The sequence below is a fragment of the Pan paniscus genome, chromosome 13 (assembly GCF_029289425.2).
Source record: "Pan paniscus chromosome 13, NHGRI_mPanPan1-v2.0_pri, whole genome shotgun sequence".
Classification (NCBI taxonomy): domain Eukaryota; kingdom Metazoa; phylum Chordata; class Mammalia; order Primates; family Hominidae; genus Pan; species Pan paniscus.
Window position 1 is genome coordinate 98,216,033 of NC_073262.2, and position 16,846 is coordinate 98,232,878.

The 16,846-nt window shown below is 39.5% G+C and overlaps 1 protein-coding gene across 3 annotated transcripts in view; it reads left to right on the forward strand.

Annotated features, from left to right (window-relative positions):
* The window catches only part of SLC39A10 (solute carrier family 39 member 10), a 158,422-nt gene that overhangs the window by 16,479 nt on the left and 125,097 nt on the right, over positions 1-16,846 (forward strand). For 2 of the 3 annotated variants that reach the window (XM_034954709.3, XM_008950632.4), the window contains exon 2: positions 13,844-13,941. The gene's annotated coding sequence lies outside the window, so the exon portion shown is untranslated. Of the gene's footprint in view, positions 1-3,224; positions 3,334-13,843; positions 13,942-16,846 lie in introns of all 3 variants that reach the window. The other variant, XM_055108911.1, reaches the window with a different exon arrangement.

Here is a 16,846-nt window from a genome sequence, read left to right on the forward strand (position 1 = left end):
AATCTGAGGGTTACCATGGTAACTCACCAGGGTACAAGACTGTTGTGAGCTTTAGGGAACAATTTCGGGATACATTCTTAAAAGAGAATATCAACTGCTTGCATCAAATGGGTGAGAAGTGGGGCACAGTGGTGCACATCTGTAGTCCACCTAATCTGAAGGCTGAGGCAGAAGTATAGCTTGAACCCAGGGGTTTGAGACCAGCCCAGGAAACATAGCGAGATCCTGTCTCCCTCTTACAAACACACACACACACACACACACACACACACGAGTAACAGAAGAGTCTTTTGGAAGTGGATCAAAACCGATTTAAGGTTTTGGTTTGAATTTTTGAAAAAGTAGGTGTCTTGGGTGAAAAACAACAGAAAAAAGTCAACCGGTAAGTCTTGCCAAGCCTGGAGGAGAAGACTCACACCAAATTGCAGGGCTAAAAGAAAGAACCTAAAAGTCAAAAGCAATTGGAGCTATTTGGTAATTAAAATATGTACATTCTTTTAGAATTGAAGCTATCTGCTATTAGCTTCTTTGTTGTCCTGTTGGTTACTTATGGAAGACTCCAATTCAGTGCATTTGATCCTACTCTTTTCCTATATTCTTTTCATTCTGAAGTCATTGTTTCTATACATATTAATCGCATTATACTTCTTTTCCTCTTTTACAGAAAAGCTACATTTAAAAACGGTGTCATTGCAGCAGTTTACCAGGAACAATTATTCCTGGTAGAAGCTATTTAACTAAATACATAGGACCCTGCAACTAGATTTTTACCTTCCTTTTAATTTTATTTGATTATGCTATTATCTAAGCTTGCCTCTTTGGCTTTTCAAATTAAAGTACCACATCTCTCTGTAAGCATAAGAATCTGTACAAACAGGCATTTTTTTTTTTTTTTTTAGCTTTTCTAGAAAATTTGAGGGGAAATATTATGGAATAGAATGCAAAATTTACAACAACATTTAAGACAAAACATAGAACTTGAAGGAAATTTTATATTTGCGGCAGGCCAGTTTCATGACAACTATGCCCTCTTAGACTCCCTTACGATTCTCACGATTAGTACTTTACGGAAAATTTTTAAAAGACACAATTCAAGCAGTCTCCTGGGGATTCCTGAGGACCAATACAAACAGTGTAATACAGTGAAATATGAAAACCCCAAATTACTATTTAATTATTTAGACTTAGTTTATGGCATTTTGATTGGTTTTCTTTCTTTCTTTTTCTTTCTTTCTTTCTTTTCTTTCTTTCCTTTCTTTCTTTCTCTCTCTCTCTTTCTTTCTTTCTTCTTTTTTTTTTACAGCAATTACAGGGTGAAGTATAGGTTAGTGTGACTCTAAGTCAAACGTAAGCAAACTACTTCCCACATACCAAATCCGGTCATCGCCTGTTTTTCTACAACTTGCAAGCTAAGAATGTTTTGTGTACTTTTCGGTGGTTGAAAAAAATCAAAAGGATATTTTCTGACATATAAAAATTATATGGAATTTGAGTTTCAGCTATAAGTAGAGTTTTATTGGAACACAGCCTCACTCATTTGTCTACACATTGTCTAGGACTGCTTGTGTGACAAGGGCAGAGTTGCGTAGGTGCCACAGAGACCACATGGCTGGCAAAGCCTAAATACTTATTACCTGGGCCGGGCGCGGTGGCTCACACCTGTAATCCCAGCACTTTGGGAGGCCAAGGCGGGCGGATCACCTGAGGTCAGGAGTTCAAGACCACCCTGGCCAATGTGGTGAAACCCTGTCTCTACTAAAAATACAAAAAAATTAGCTGGGCATGGTGGCAGGCGCCTGTAATTCCCAGCTACTCGGGAGGCTGAGGCAGGAGAATCGCTTGAACCCGAGAGGCAGAGTTTGCAGTGAGCCGAGATCATGCCATTGTACTCCAGCCTGGGCAACAAAGAGTGAAACTCCATCTCAAAAAAAAAAAAAAAAAATATATATATATATATATATATATATATAGCTTTTCTCTAAAAGGTCAGGCTGACCCTTTAGAGAAAAAGCTAGCCAACCTCTGATCTAAATCATTACTTCCGCTATTGATTGTCAAGTTACAGCCTGAGTTATCTAAAGAGAAAACATTAATACTCCACTAATGAAAGCTATTCTTATGCAAGTTCATTGTCCTGATATAGAAACTGAAAGGGTAGAGACCAGAGTTGGTAGGTTTGACAAGAAGGAAGATAAGATACTGAAAGAGAAAACAAGAGTAATCTCTTCCAAAAACAATGGAAAACTTTCCAGTGACATTTGCTGATAGGTGTCCTTTTTCATATCAGAAACCAAAATGCCTTATTTTCCACTATTTGTAAACTCTAAAGATACTGTCACTTAATTAGCGATTTTCTTTCAGAAGAATTAATGATCAGTGTGTGCAAGTTCAAGTTCTGACCTTATTTGTCAAACTGTCTGAGGTTGAATGTTCTGGGAAAATGACAAAAGGAAGGAAGCATTTAGATGTGTGTCTCCTGAGACTTAATTCATCTTTGATTAACTGAAGAAGCCATAAGAATATCTTTCTGGGCAAATAATAACCAGCTTCCTTTAAACAGAGGAAAGATACTCTTTTGAATTAAAAATCTAGTTGTAATTCTAATTTAGTCAAGTTTATTATCTCACTATTAGAGCCTAAAGAGTGCAGTACTTTTTCTTGGGTCCTAGGTAATCTTTTTTTTTTTAAAGACAAACAAACAAACAAACAAAAAACAGAACAATTGAATTTACAATAGTACGACAGCTTTATCAGACTGCTTCTCAATTATCTTGCTGATGCACATAGTGGGTGATGTTAGTAGGGGGTAAATGCTTGCTTGGGTGTGCCCGAGATTATACACAATTCCAGGAATTCCTAGCTGTATTGAAATCCCTCATTTCACAGTCAGAGTTGTAGAATGCAAATGAATATAAGGAAAGCTATGAATCCACCCTTGTGTATGTATTAAGTAAACTTCAAACATTTATGCCAATTTTACAACTTGTGAACAACAAATTAATTGACATATCTCATATTTTCTTCAAATTTGGTCTTGAGGTGTCTCTCTGGAGAATGACTATAAATTCTAGCCCTGTGCTGATGGGGCTTCAGGGAAGGTGGTTGTGGATGTTTGCAGGGTGCTTTTCACAGGATACTTCTTTATGATAGTGGACAGCCTAATGTCTAAGTGTCCAACCTCTGATCAGGTGTCCCTCTCACAGGAAACTTGTTTATATTGGCAGAGAAATTTGTGGCCCTCATCTGACCTGTGTCCTGTTTAATCTTGCAAGAAAGCCAATCTCTAGGAGAGCTCTGATCAGGAAAGAAGTTAGGTTCAGCTGTGTCAGCCAGGTAAGACACAGAGGAGACCACTCAACAAAACACATGAACTAACAGAAGCAGTTTATTACTTACAGGTCCGAAAAGAAGAGGGCTGCATGCCTGGAAGGGGAAATGCAAAGTAGGGGCCCATCCAGGACACACATGCTTGATGGGGAGCGAGAGAGAAGGAGAGAAAAGACAAGAGGGCTAAAGCCTTTCTTGGGGTCCAGGGTGTTACCTGAGCAGGTTTCCAGTGCGGCGTTCTAATCAATGAGTCTAGAGCAAGCAGGCACAAGTTCCACGGAGGCACTTGTGGACTAAGATGGTCATTGAGGCATATCTGTGAAGTCCATGCAGGGTGTGGGGTCAGTGGGGTGAGTCAAGCAGATTGTATTTAGCTCTACCATAGGGAGGTGGACAGCAAGAGGCCGATAAGACATCTGGATCAAGCACACTGAGGAACTGGGAAGAGACAGAGAACTGAAAACTGTCAAGGATGAGGAAGTCTTGCTTCTGGTATGAGAAAGCCCAACTTATACTCAAAATGGGTGTCGAGGCAACACGAAATTATAAGAATGTGCTATAACCTCACACAAACTAGTCACGACAACTCAGCTGAATGCAAACGATGACCTTAGAACACATTTAAGTTGAGCAATATAGCCTAGCCAAAATATTGGATGGCTTGGTTCTTTAGCCCCTTTGAAGCATTCTTTGGGCAACAACTTTGGTAATGGTGGAGTTAGTTGATGGCTTCAGCATCAGCGTCACAGTCGTTCTGTGAGATGAGGCTCCTGGAAGTGAGTTTAACAGTCTCTTGAAGTCCTGCATTTGGCTCCACCTCTTGCACCCATAGCCCTTTTGAAACTCGTTGCCCACAAGTGCTGTGGGCTGTTCAGTCCCACTGGATGCAGATACAGGTAAAGGATCAATCTTCATCTCTGTGCCATTCCCCACAAGCTGGCAATGCTTTTCAGAAATCTCACTTGCCTCACAAACTGCTGAGGGAAATATTTCATTGCATTGGAATTATTTACTTCTGTGTATGCTCTGTAGCATTTTCAAGAATGTGCTCATTTTCATTAGGCTTGAACGACGTTCTACCAAGGTCGTACCTTCTCAGAATCTTTTGCCCTTAAATATTTAAGACAGCAGGTGCTTCAGGAATGAGCATCTATCAAGATCATTTGGTATGAAAAATCATTCAATACATGGTGCCTTCGTTTAACAAGTTACAGAAATAGAAGGGAAAGTTATGGTACGAGGGCGTAGATTACAAGGATGTCTGCTTTTAAAGAGAAAATGAAATGTCCTAAGTCAACACACTGGGCTTCTCAGTTTCTTCTATCTTTTACAATAGCTTCATCAGGCATGAGTAGCAGAACTGACCAGCAGATCAGCGGGGGCAGTGCAAAGCAACAGTAAAGTAGTACAAGGCAAGTTAGGATAATTGTTGCAAATCTGCAAAGAATCTTCATTCCCCAGAGAGTTGAAAGTCTAATTGCCAAAGAAAGGAATGCAGCTGTCATCTTGAAATGGAAGAAATACCCCTCAACTATTAATATGTTGGCTGGCAGTGTGTTCTGCAGAAGCTAGGGAGTCTCTTCTGAATATAGGGCTTGTTGCAAAAACTGAGATTTAATTAATGTCACATCTCTAGATACTAAATTCTTACAATATAGAACCCAATTTCTGGAAATGGCCTACACTATTTGGCAGCCACAAATCCAATAATAAGGCTGCCCTCAAAGCCCTGCCCATCTGGTTGGATTTTTTTCTCTATTTCTGCCTCCTAATTAGGAGATTAAAGCTATTTTCCTCTTGATTTATATATGTCTTTCTTTTTGACTTTTGAACAATATCATTTCTCTTGGTTTATTTTTCTTATTCTCTTAAGTGTTTTTACCAATTAATAAAGTGTTTAAATTTGTTCCTTTTTTTCTGTTTGCTTCTTCCATTTTATTTTTTTTGTAACTATGTTACTTCAATTTTAAATATGAATATGCTGCTGCTTTCAAACATCCTCTTTTGAAAGAAATGATAGGATTTTATAGATTTTCTTAGCAAGTGAGAAATCAATTTAGCAATATGTTGCAAACAAATTTTACCCTTGATTAGACTGAAGTTTTTGGTCACGTATATAGCTCCTAATTTTTTTTCAGCTTCTATTATTATGATCCATTTTCTGATTCATTAATTCCTACTCTTTATCCTTTTTCATCCTTCTGTTTACCTTAAGTTTAATTTGTTCCAGTTGCTTAATGTGAAAGCTTAGTGCATTCATTTTAAACCTTTCTTCTCTTCTAACATAAGCATTTAATGTTATAAATTTCTCACCAAACACTGTTTTGGCAGCATAACGTAACTTTTTTTTTTTTTTTTTTTTTTTGAGATACGGACTTGCTCTATCACCTACGCTGGAGTGCAGTGGTGCGATCACGGCTCACTGCAGCCATGATTTCCCAGGTGTAACTGATCCTCCTACCTCCATCTCCCAAGTAGCTGGGACAACAGGCTTCCGCCACCACGCGGAGTTTCACTATGTTGCCCAGGCTTGTCTCGAACTCCTGGGCTCAAGTGATCCACCCACCTCGGCCTCCAAAAGTGCTGGGATTACAGGTGTAAGTGACCACACCAGGCCCAATATGTTGTATTTTAAATTTGTATTCACATAAGTGTATTTTCTTCTTATTACCATGTGCTATTTAGAAGTACGTTGCTTAATTCAAATATTTGAGGATTTTCCATGTATCTTGAAAATTATTGATACCTTGTTTCTGTGGAGAAGGAAAGATTTCTTATCCACTGCTAGGTTCATAGCTGAGACCCCTATAACAGAAGACATTAAGAGCCAGGTGTGTTGGCAAGGCAGAGGATCCCTTGAGCCCAGAAGTTTGAATCCAGCCTGGGCTATATAGTGAGAACCTGTCTCTACAAAAAATAAAAAAATTAGCCATGCATGGTGGTGCATGTCTATAGTCCCAGCTACTCAGGAGGCTGAGGTGGGAGGATTGCTTGAGCCCAAGAGGTCAAGGCTGCAGTGAGCCATGATTGTGCCACTGCGGTCCAGCCTGGGTGACAGAGGGAGACCCCCATCTCCAAAAAATAAAATAAAATAAAAGACATTAACGAGAAAAGCATACACATTTATTCAATATAAATGTTGTGAGACATGAGTACATTCATTACGGAAACAAGGAAACAGGGAAACCTGTATATATTCATGCTTAGGTTTGATGAAAAGTGAACAGTTTTGGGAAAATATGATTGGAGGACAAAAGGAGTATGAACTAATGTTAATAAACTGGGAGAACTTAGCAAGAGAGGGCCCTTGTAATGAGAGTCTTATGACCTGCCTCAGAGGAGAAGAGTGATGGGAAGAGAAGGCTTCCTGCTTCTGCTGTTTTCTCAAATGTCGAGGTACCATATTTTGGGCTAACATGTCTTGAACCCCATAATTTCCTTCCGTTATGGCCAGGAACATCTTTTTTAAAATTTAAATTCCTACAAATTTATTGATATATGTTTAAGTCCAAAATTTGATGTAACTTCTTGAATGTTCCATTTATGTTTAAAAAAATGCGAATTGTTATTTTTTGCATGGAGTGTTCTATATATGTCATTTAGTTCAAGTTGTTTGATAGTATTGATACAGTTTGTTCACTGCTGTATCCCAAGCACCTAGAACTGTAGGTTCTTTGCAAATATTTGTTGTGTGAATGAATGATCTATATTATGGTGACGATTTTCATTTTCACCCTCACCCAGAATTCTAAAGATTAGGCTGGCTGAAGAATAATTCGAAGGTAACTAGTGTATCTACACTAGCTCCCAAGCAATTGCATATGAGTATTAAGCTGAAAGGCCATGTAGTTTGCATTTCTAGGTCTATCACTGCAGCGTTTACTGTATTTCTGATTACTTAAACTTCAAGAGATAGCTGCCTTTCAATACTGTTCCAAAAGAAAACATACCAGAGAAAAAGCCCTCAAATCTGTATATGGCAAGTCAGTACAAATTTGTTTTCATGGTAAACAGCTGAGGATGGGTAGGGACTGAGACCAGAAAAAAAAAAAAAGAGAGAGATGGCACTGAATTTTTTTTTTTTTTTTTTACTTTAAGTTTCGGGATACATGTGCAGAACATGCAAGTTTGTTACATAGGTATACACGTGCCATGGTGGTTTGCTGCACCTATCAACCCGTCATCTAGGTTTTAAGCCCTGCATGCATTAGGTATTTGTCCTAATGCTATCCCTCCCTTTGCCCTCCACCCACTGACAGGCCCTGTTGTGTAATGTTCTTCTCCCTGTGTCCATGTGTTGTCATTGTTCAACTCCCACTTATAAGTGAGAACATGCGGTGTTTGGTTTTCTGTTCCTGTGTTAGTTTGCTGAGAATGATGGTTTCCAGCTTCATCCATGTCCCTGCAAAGGACAGGATCTCATTCTTTTTTATGGTTGCATGGCCCTGAAATTTTTATATCATAAGTACATTCTTGAATGATTGCAAATTTCTTATTGCACTCTTTCTTTACAAAGCTTTTGTTTCTTTGCATAACTCTGCAAAAGAGCTGTCAGCCGTGTTTGTGGCCCAGGAATAAAAATGGTAGTTCTTGCAATAGAGATTATCAGTCTTTTTAGAGTAACCTCACCATCCCCCCACAAACTTATATTTCATGTTTATTTCTTTTTAAAATTCAGGCAAATCAATATTAATTTTATTCTGAGATTTTTACAATACCCTTGAAATTACTATAAATATATTAGCTTGGTAGAGAAACCAGGATCTCTGGATTGGGATTGTGACTAATTTAGAATTTTAAAACGTATTAACTAGAGTTATAATTTGTGCAGTCTTCAAATGTGGCAGGAGGGTTACATTTTTCTTTTTTCTTTTTTTTTTTTGAGACGGAATCTCGCTCATTCTTATTGCCCAGGCTGGAGTGCAGTGGCGCGATCTCAGCTCACTGCAACCTCCACCTCCCAGGTTCAAGCGATTCTCCTGCCTCAACCTCCCGAATAGCTGGGATTACAGTCACGTGCCACCACGCCTGGCTAATTTTTGTATTTTGGGCAGAGACGGGATTTCACCTTGTTGGTCGGACTGGTCTCAAATTCCTGACCTCAGATGATCCACCCACCTCGGCCTCCCAAAGTGCTGGGATTACAGGTGTGAGCCACTGCACCTGGCCAGGGTTATATTTTTCTTAATTGGTGCATCCAAATTAATCCATGTCAAGTTTGCACACTATTGATGTCCAGCTCTGCTGTCATTTCAATTCTCTAAGAGACCTTTTTCTTCTTTATCTTTCTTAACTTCCTCCAAGAAAACCTTGCTAGAAATCAAGTCTGGCCAGTTTTACTAGTTCTTGCCTTAAGTATAAGTGCTATCTTTAAAATCATAGAGTCCTGTGTGTGTGCTAGTCTGAGATGTTTTTAATTAGGCCAAAACATGTCTTAGCCTGAGAATGTATCTGCATAATTCTAGATTTTAATATATAAGACAGCTAGCCAAGAGAATATTATATGTGGATTGTTGTTGTTGTTGTTAAACCTATTGAAACTAACTTAACTTGATTCTCTATAAAAATCTTTCCTCTACCTCCTGAAATATTTTAATTAGATACTGCTCTGAGTATGCCAACAATCACTTGACATTCTGTTGTTTTTAGCTCATAGTTACCTACATTTCTCTCCTATTTCTTCTCCTGTTACTCCCACCACTTACTACAACCCCAAAGAGCTTCTTTGTGCCTTGTTTTATGTAATCAGGAAGAATGATTCTGCTCTGGTATGAAGGAGAATCATTCCAAATCTAACAAGAACCGTTCAGTTTTGAGAACCTGAGAAGGAGACCATTAGTCATAGTTTTGAGGACCATCAGTGCCAGACAGAGACCTCTTGTAGGAGCCCTTGCTGGAAGAAGTGAGGGCTTGTGTGAGGACTCAGGCAAGGGGGCACCCAGGCTGCCCCTCCCTTGGCCAGATGTGCCCGCACCGTGCCACTGAGCTAGAAAGCCAGCACAGACTCTCTGTCTTCCTTAAGATGCCAAGAGGAGGAAACACACACTTTTCCTGAAGCAAAAAAAAAAAAGGGGGGTTATAGGCCGGGTGCAGTAGCTCACGCCTGTAATCCCAGCACTCTGGGAGGCCGAGGCAGGCAGATCACCTGAGGTCAGGAATTTGAGACCAGCCTGGCCAACATGGTAAAACCTTGTCTCTACTAAAAATACAAAAATTAGCTGAGTGTGCGGTGGGAGCCTGTAATCCCAGCCTACTTGGGAGGCTAAGGCAGGAGAATCACTTGAGCCTGGGAGGCGGAGGTTGCAGTGAGCCGAGATCGTGCCATTGCACTCCAGCCTGGGCAACAAGAGCGAGACTCCATCTCAAAAAACAAAAACAAAACAAAACAAAAAAAACACGGGGTTATAAATCATGGTGCGAGTCTATAGTACTATGGCTATAGTACTATGGGTTCTCTATAACTCTTATACTTAGGTATTATGTTGGGTTGTCCTGGGAGGACACTTCAGTGCCAGCCTCTTTTTTTTTTTTTTTTTTTTTTGAGACGGAGTCTCGCTCTGTCTCCCAGGCTGGAGTGCAATGGCGTGATCTCGGCTCACTGCAACATCCGCCTCCCGGGTTCAAGTGATTCTCCTGTCTCAGCCTCCCGAGTAGCTGGGATTACCCACCACACCCGGGTAATTTTTGTATTTTGGGTAGAAACCAGGTTTCACCATGTTGGCCAGGCTGGTCTTGAACCCCTGACCTCGAGTGATCCGCCTGCCTCAGCCTCCCAAAGTATCGGGATTACAGGTGTGAGCCACTGCGCCTGACCTGCCAGCCTTCTTTTGAAAACCTTTAACTCAGCCAGGCATTGTGGTTCATACCTGTAATCCCTGTGCTCAAGCACTTTGGGAGGCTGAGGCGGGAGTATCACTTGAGCCCAGGAGTTCAAGACCAGCCTAAGCAACATAGTGAAACCTCATCTCTTAAAAAAAATTAAAACCTGTCACTGGTTTCTGAGTGTGCTTTTATTTTGAGGATGTCCAGGGCCACTGGCCAGCTCTACCTGTGTGAAGTAGAAAAAGCCACCCTTCCCCATAGGCAGGAGAATACAGACTCATGCCAGGGTACTTGGCTTGTCTGGCGTGCTTACGTAGTAATAGCCAGTGCAAATATGCATGTGGCTGCCTGGTGGCTATATCTGTGAGTGTGGTCGCAGGGTCACTCTAGTTTAGTAAATAGTTTGTCCTTGATGCCTCTTGACATTAATTCCAGAGAATGATAGCCAGGGAGTACAAGGAAGTTACAGGGCAGATAAGGCTGGTGATTATCACAAGCTCTTCAGAGAAAGGCCATAACGTGTGGAGAAAAACCACGGCCACTCTTATCTTTGGTGTGTCTCAGCTTAAATTTCCCTTCCTCACAGAGATCTTGTTTTGTCAACCCACCTAGAGAGGAATCCTGGTTTTTTTTGTTTGTTTGTTTGTTTGTTTTTTGAGACGGTATCTCTTTCGCCTAGGCCGGAGTGCAGTGGCGCTATCTCGGCTCACTGCAAGCTCCGCCTCCTGGGTTCATGCCATTCTCCTGCCTCAGCCTCCCGAGTAGCTGGGACTACAGGTGCCCGCCACCATGCCCGGCTAATTTTTTGTATTTTTAGTAGAGACGGGGTTTCACCGTGTTAGCCAGGATGGTCTCGATCTCCTGACCTCGTGATCCGCCCGCCTTGGACTCCCAAAGTGCTGGGATTACAGGCGTGAGCCACCGCGCCCAGCTGGTTTTTTTTCTTCTTACAAGTGACACTTATTTGTATTTGTGTGGTTATCTTATTTATTAACTATCTTTTCAAATATTTCTGTGAGGTGTTCGCCAATATATCCCTAACCCATAGCTGACTACTTGACACAGAGTTGGCACTTATTAGACATTTGTCAAATGAAGAAATGTCTTTAGCAGCGTCTGGCCATGGCAAGGCAGGGGAGTATGAAGGGAATCTAAAATAACAAGAGGACAGAGGACGTGTGACAGCCCTTGTTCAGAGGGATAGAGTCTATTTGATTTCCCGTGCCACAGGCTTTCTTCAATCCTGTCACCTTTTTCCAGATAGGAGTTGCTGAGCAATTGATGTTTCATTGCTTGTTTTTAGCTACCATCCACTGAGAATGTCAGGCACTGTGCTAAGGACTTCATTTACATACATTAAGTCATCCAACCTGCACAACAAGTACTCAATGAAATATGTTTAATTATTATCCTATTTTACAAATAAAGAAACAGTCTTGGAGGGTATGGGAGGGGAGGTGTTTGTGTGTGTGGTTATGTAACTAACACAATAAATGTCAATGCCAAGACTCAAACCCAGATCTATCTGACCCCAAATTATGCACTCTTTTATCGCTTCAGGTCTTGTTTACTTTGTAAAATATGTGCTTTGGTTTCAGACCCTGAATTAATGCATTCTTAAACATTATATTGCCTTCACTTTGAACAAAGTGATATGAGGCAAGAGATTCATAATGCAAATGCCTATGACCAACTTGTTTACCCGGCTTCTAACGGCCCATCTACATTTGGTCTTTCTGGACTGTGACCTAATCTAGTAAATCTTGGCCTCCATATTCATTTCCTTATTTTGCTCTCTTCATTGGTGCTCGCTCCCCATATTTCAGGCAAAGAGCCACTGCATAGTGACTACAGCCCCCAGACAGATGTAGGCTGTTTCTTACCCTAAGCAAGGCACAGGGGGTCTGGTTATATAGTTCAACAGGGAACAATGCTTAGTCTTTCAAGTTGAGAAGTTTCTCTCTTTTTTTTTTTCACCTTAGAATTTAACTGGCCAGGTGTGGTGGCTAACACCTGTAATTCCAGCACTTTGAGAGGCTGAGACGGGTGGATTGCTTGAGGTCAGGAGTTCTAGACCAGCCTGGGCAACATGACCAAACCCTGTCTCTACAAAAAATATAAAAATTAGCTGAGTGTGGTGGCACCTGTAGTCCCAGCTACTGGGGAGTCTGAGGTAGGAGGATCGCCTGAGCCTGGGGAGGTTAAGGCTGCAGTCAACCATGATTGTGCTACTGCACTCTACCCTGAGTCACAGAGTGAGACCCTGTCTCAAAATATATATGCAATATATATATATACACACACACACGTATATTTATATATTATACATATATATATATATTCTGCAATGAACATGGGAATGCAGATACTTCTTTTACATACTGATTTCATTTTCTTTGAATATGCACCCAGTAGTGGGATTGCTGAATCATATGGTAATTCTAGTTTCAGTGTAGAGGAACCTCTATACTGTTTTCCATCGTGGCTGTATTCATTTACATTTCCACTATCAGCACACTAGGGTTCCTTTTTCACCACACCCTTGCCAACAGTTATTACCTTTCATCTTTTTGATAATAGCAATTCTAAAAGGTGTGAGATGATATATTATTGTGGTTTTAATTTGCATTTCCCTGAGGATTAATGATGCTGAGTATTTTTTTATGTATCTGTTGGCCATCTGCTTGTTTTCTTTTGAGAAATGTATTTAGGTCCTTTTGCCGGTTTTTTGATTGGGTTAATTGTTTTCTTGCTATTGAGTTGTTTGAGTTAGGAGGTGGTATTTGATATCATTTCAATTAAGAATCCCTCCAGACCATACCTTCCTTGAAGATGCCGCATATGGTTGTATCAGGATTCACTGGTTTCTCTTTTGGGCATTACTTCTCTCCCACCCACCCTCTCATCCCACTTTCCTTGCCCAAAGAAGAAAGAAATGGGAAGAAAAATACTTTTCTTTGTCTTCAAATGCAAAATGTATTTTTTGTCCTAGGGCCAATAAGGTCTACAAAGTGAGCATGAAATATTATACTCAGGGTAGGAGCATTAATGCATGCTATGAGAAAGGATACAAACCCTGCAAGATTTCAAAGGGATCTTTCACAGGGAGAAAAAGAAAAAAGTTGAGGTTGGTTGGGTGGGGATATGATTTAAAGAAGAGGAAAAGCCAGACTCTGTATTGTGTGTGTTGCCAGTTTGCTATAGTCATGGTGTTGTAAAAGAAATCAGTCCAAAAGACCTTGTTTTATTTATGTAATCAAGTAATCACAGTGTCTCTGAAACTTTTAGATGCAAGCACAGAAATAGAAGTATTTATGAAGTCAGACTTACAATTGCCAGGAAGTAGTAAAGAATGCCAATGTAATTTCTGCTACCTGTGTAAGTCCTAAGGGAAAGATGAGCTCATGAATACATATATATAGATCATTACCAGGCTGAATTAAAATACATTAAATATAAAAGTGGGCATAATCCCCTGAGGATATTCAACATAAAAGGAATAGCTGAAGAACAACCTGAAGCTTTAAAAGTAGGGGAATCTAAGATCCTCACTGGCTGGAGAAAACAGTTACTACACACCCTTCCAGGAAAACACTTTATATAAAGTTTGGTGTTTGAAAGCCTTAGCTGATCTAAATGAATGCAAATTTAAGAGGAGGGACTTGCCTTATCCTTCTATTTGTGGTCTCCACAGCCCCTGGACCTGAGAGGCTTCAATAATTGTTACCTGAGTTGGATTGAATTGAAATAAAGAAGTAAAGATCCTATATCATCTACTGAAATCTTTAAAGGGTAAGTTTCTTTCTTTTTTTTTTTAACCATTTGTTAAATGGTATAGTATATACTATTGGTTAAACAGTTGGACATTTCTTTTAGTAGTTGATTTTTGGGTAACAATGTCTTCAGTCATCCTGGAGTCATTCTGAGAGTGACAGACATGCCCTCCATCCACACACCAGAAGTGTCATATTTAGGGAGTGTGCCATTCAGTAAATCTTTGGTGTGTTACTAAATGGACATCAACAGGGGACTCAATGGGGACCAAAAGTAAATTTTAAAGACCTTAAAACAGAATGAAGTGGCTACCAATTAAAAGGAAGAAATATGTAGATTCATACAAAGGAATAGAAAAAAAAAATGTGACTTAAAACTGAGAGAATGCTGAGACAATGACAAGCATTAAAGATGGAGAAGCAGGAACAAGAAGGAAATTTATGTGCCCAAACAGATTGGTTTAAGAAGTATAATGTGGACCAAAGGCTGTATACAAAAGTAACTCAAAATGATTGAAAAGAGATGCCCCCTCCCCAAATTTAGCCAACATAAGACATTCCTTTTGATAGAAAATGACCACTCTAAAAAATGTTGAAAGGAGAATCACAAAAGTAAACAATAAGAGGAAACATTTTTGAATAATGGAGGAAAAAAATTACAGTGCATAGGTACACATTATTAACATTTCAGGAATGTCTGTTTACTGCAATAACATATCATGAACAAAGTAATGAAGACAAGGTCTTGAAAGAAAGAAACACTGGGTGTTGTTTTTCTTTTTCTTATCATCTCAAAACTGGACTTAACCAAATATATTGGGATGGAGATTAACTACTTATGAGTAGACTAGAATCACAACCAAACTCATCCTTAGATAATTCTGAAGCACGAATACAACCACCACAAACTTGAAAACCTGGATAATTCTACCAGAAAGCCAAATAAGCCTTCATTATTGAAAGAAGCCATTTTTATTCTATGAAATAATTTAAAATTCTGAGTTACTTACCTTCAGGCAAACTCAGAATTTTAATAGTAAGAAGAAAATAACAAAGCACACCACCTTGGAAATCTGCGTGTCTTTAACTACAAAGAATCATTGACAATACAGAAACGAAAGGCCTAGGTACAGTTCTCTGAGTGAGAAATTATGATTGAATTTAAAAGTAAATAAGCTAGTTCAGACTATAATTTTCATGAAAAAATAAGGCATTAAGAATTTAAATCTTTTTCAGAACTTTTATTTCACACAAAGAAAATAAAACGGGGGAGAAACCCAGTAAATAAAGTTTTCAGTCAGCTTTTGGATTTTTTGGTGTAAAGAACTGGTTATGAGGGTATAAATTTACTAACAGTTGGATTTTAGTCTGCTCATTTAGGTTTCATCTTGTATAAGCAGAACATCTTGTATTTGCATGTTTTCGTTTTTGTTTTTGTTTTTGTTTTTTGAAGTGATTTTGTATTTAGGATCAGTTATGCCATGAAAGGCTTTATTCTTCCTTTCTTGTTAATTGTGGAATAACAAACATTAACCAATTTGCTTTTAGGCTAAAGACAAGCAAATGCAATTCAGTACCCAGCTTTAAAAATTCTTTTGGTTATGTTATCATTTGGCGTTCTAACCATCCTTTGCACTGACTTCACTTTTTACTGCATCGTCTTAAATGTGTAAATTTTATTTTTTTGCATGTTTGAATCCATAAGGACAATGATGTAGATGCTTATACATGCTTTGAGAAAATTTATGTATTGTGTGTATGTTTGTAATTTATTTTAAAAATCAACATCTATCCCATGTGCACCTATTTGGAAGTATGCATCTAATACATTGAGGCACACTCTATGCTATGCTAAAAGAAGAGTAATCAACCTTTGCCCTCAAGGAGGTTACCATCTATTTTAGCTGATTTAATATATCATGTATGTTCTGTCATAGGATAAAAGAACAATTTAGCTTTGTGTGTGTTGAGTAAGAATTTTGTCTGAGCAACAGTAAGATAAAATGGTTTTGGAGTTAGGTGAATCTGAGCTTGAAACCTAGCTGTGCACACTTAGTACCTTTGTTCCTTTATTTTTTATTTTATTTTTCAAGATAGGATCTCACACTGTCACCCAGGCTGGAGTGCAGTGGTGTGATCTTGGCTCACTGCAGCCCCAATCTCCTGCGCTCAAGTGGTCCTCTCACCTCAGCCTCTCCAGTGGCTGTCATTACAGGTGTGTGCCACCACATCTGGCTAAGTTTTTGTGGTTTTTGTAGAGATGTGTTTTTTGCCATGTTGCAGGCTAGTCTAGAATTCTTGGGCTCAAGTGATCCATTCACCTCAGCCTCCCAAAGTTCTGGGCTTACAGGCGTGAGCCATCATACATATGTGGCCAGCTTTTGTTCTCTGAAGTCTGAGATTTCAACTTATAAAATGAAGATACTAACTTTTAGCTTATAGAGGTGTCATGAGGGCTAAGTGCAGTAATGTATACAAAACACCTAATACATAGGCCCTAAGTTTTTAATTCTCTTCCCTCATGCATATTATTTAAATGAAATGTTCAGGTTTAGCATTGTCCATTATTGTCTCTATTCATTTTGGTCTAGGATTTCTAAATCAATTTCATAAATGCAGCCAGGCTATAATTGGCAGCACTTTTGAGTGGTGAATGAGACAGTGAGCTAGTGTTAAAATTTCAGACGGGAGGTAGGAATGCCAGATCATGAAGCTCAAGGCCCAAGCTGAAGCCTTCTAAACATTCATCACCAGCCACAGCCTCTACTGTCTGAAATAACCTCCCACGGCTGGGGAGTGCCCAGAGGGAGAATAGGAGAAAAGCCTTCATCGTGTGCCTAAAAACCTGGAAAAAAGAAAAGTGGCTACGAAGGCAGGGATTTGTTTTGCAATAGCTTTTTAAAAAAGAAGAGCACATAAATGAT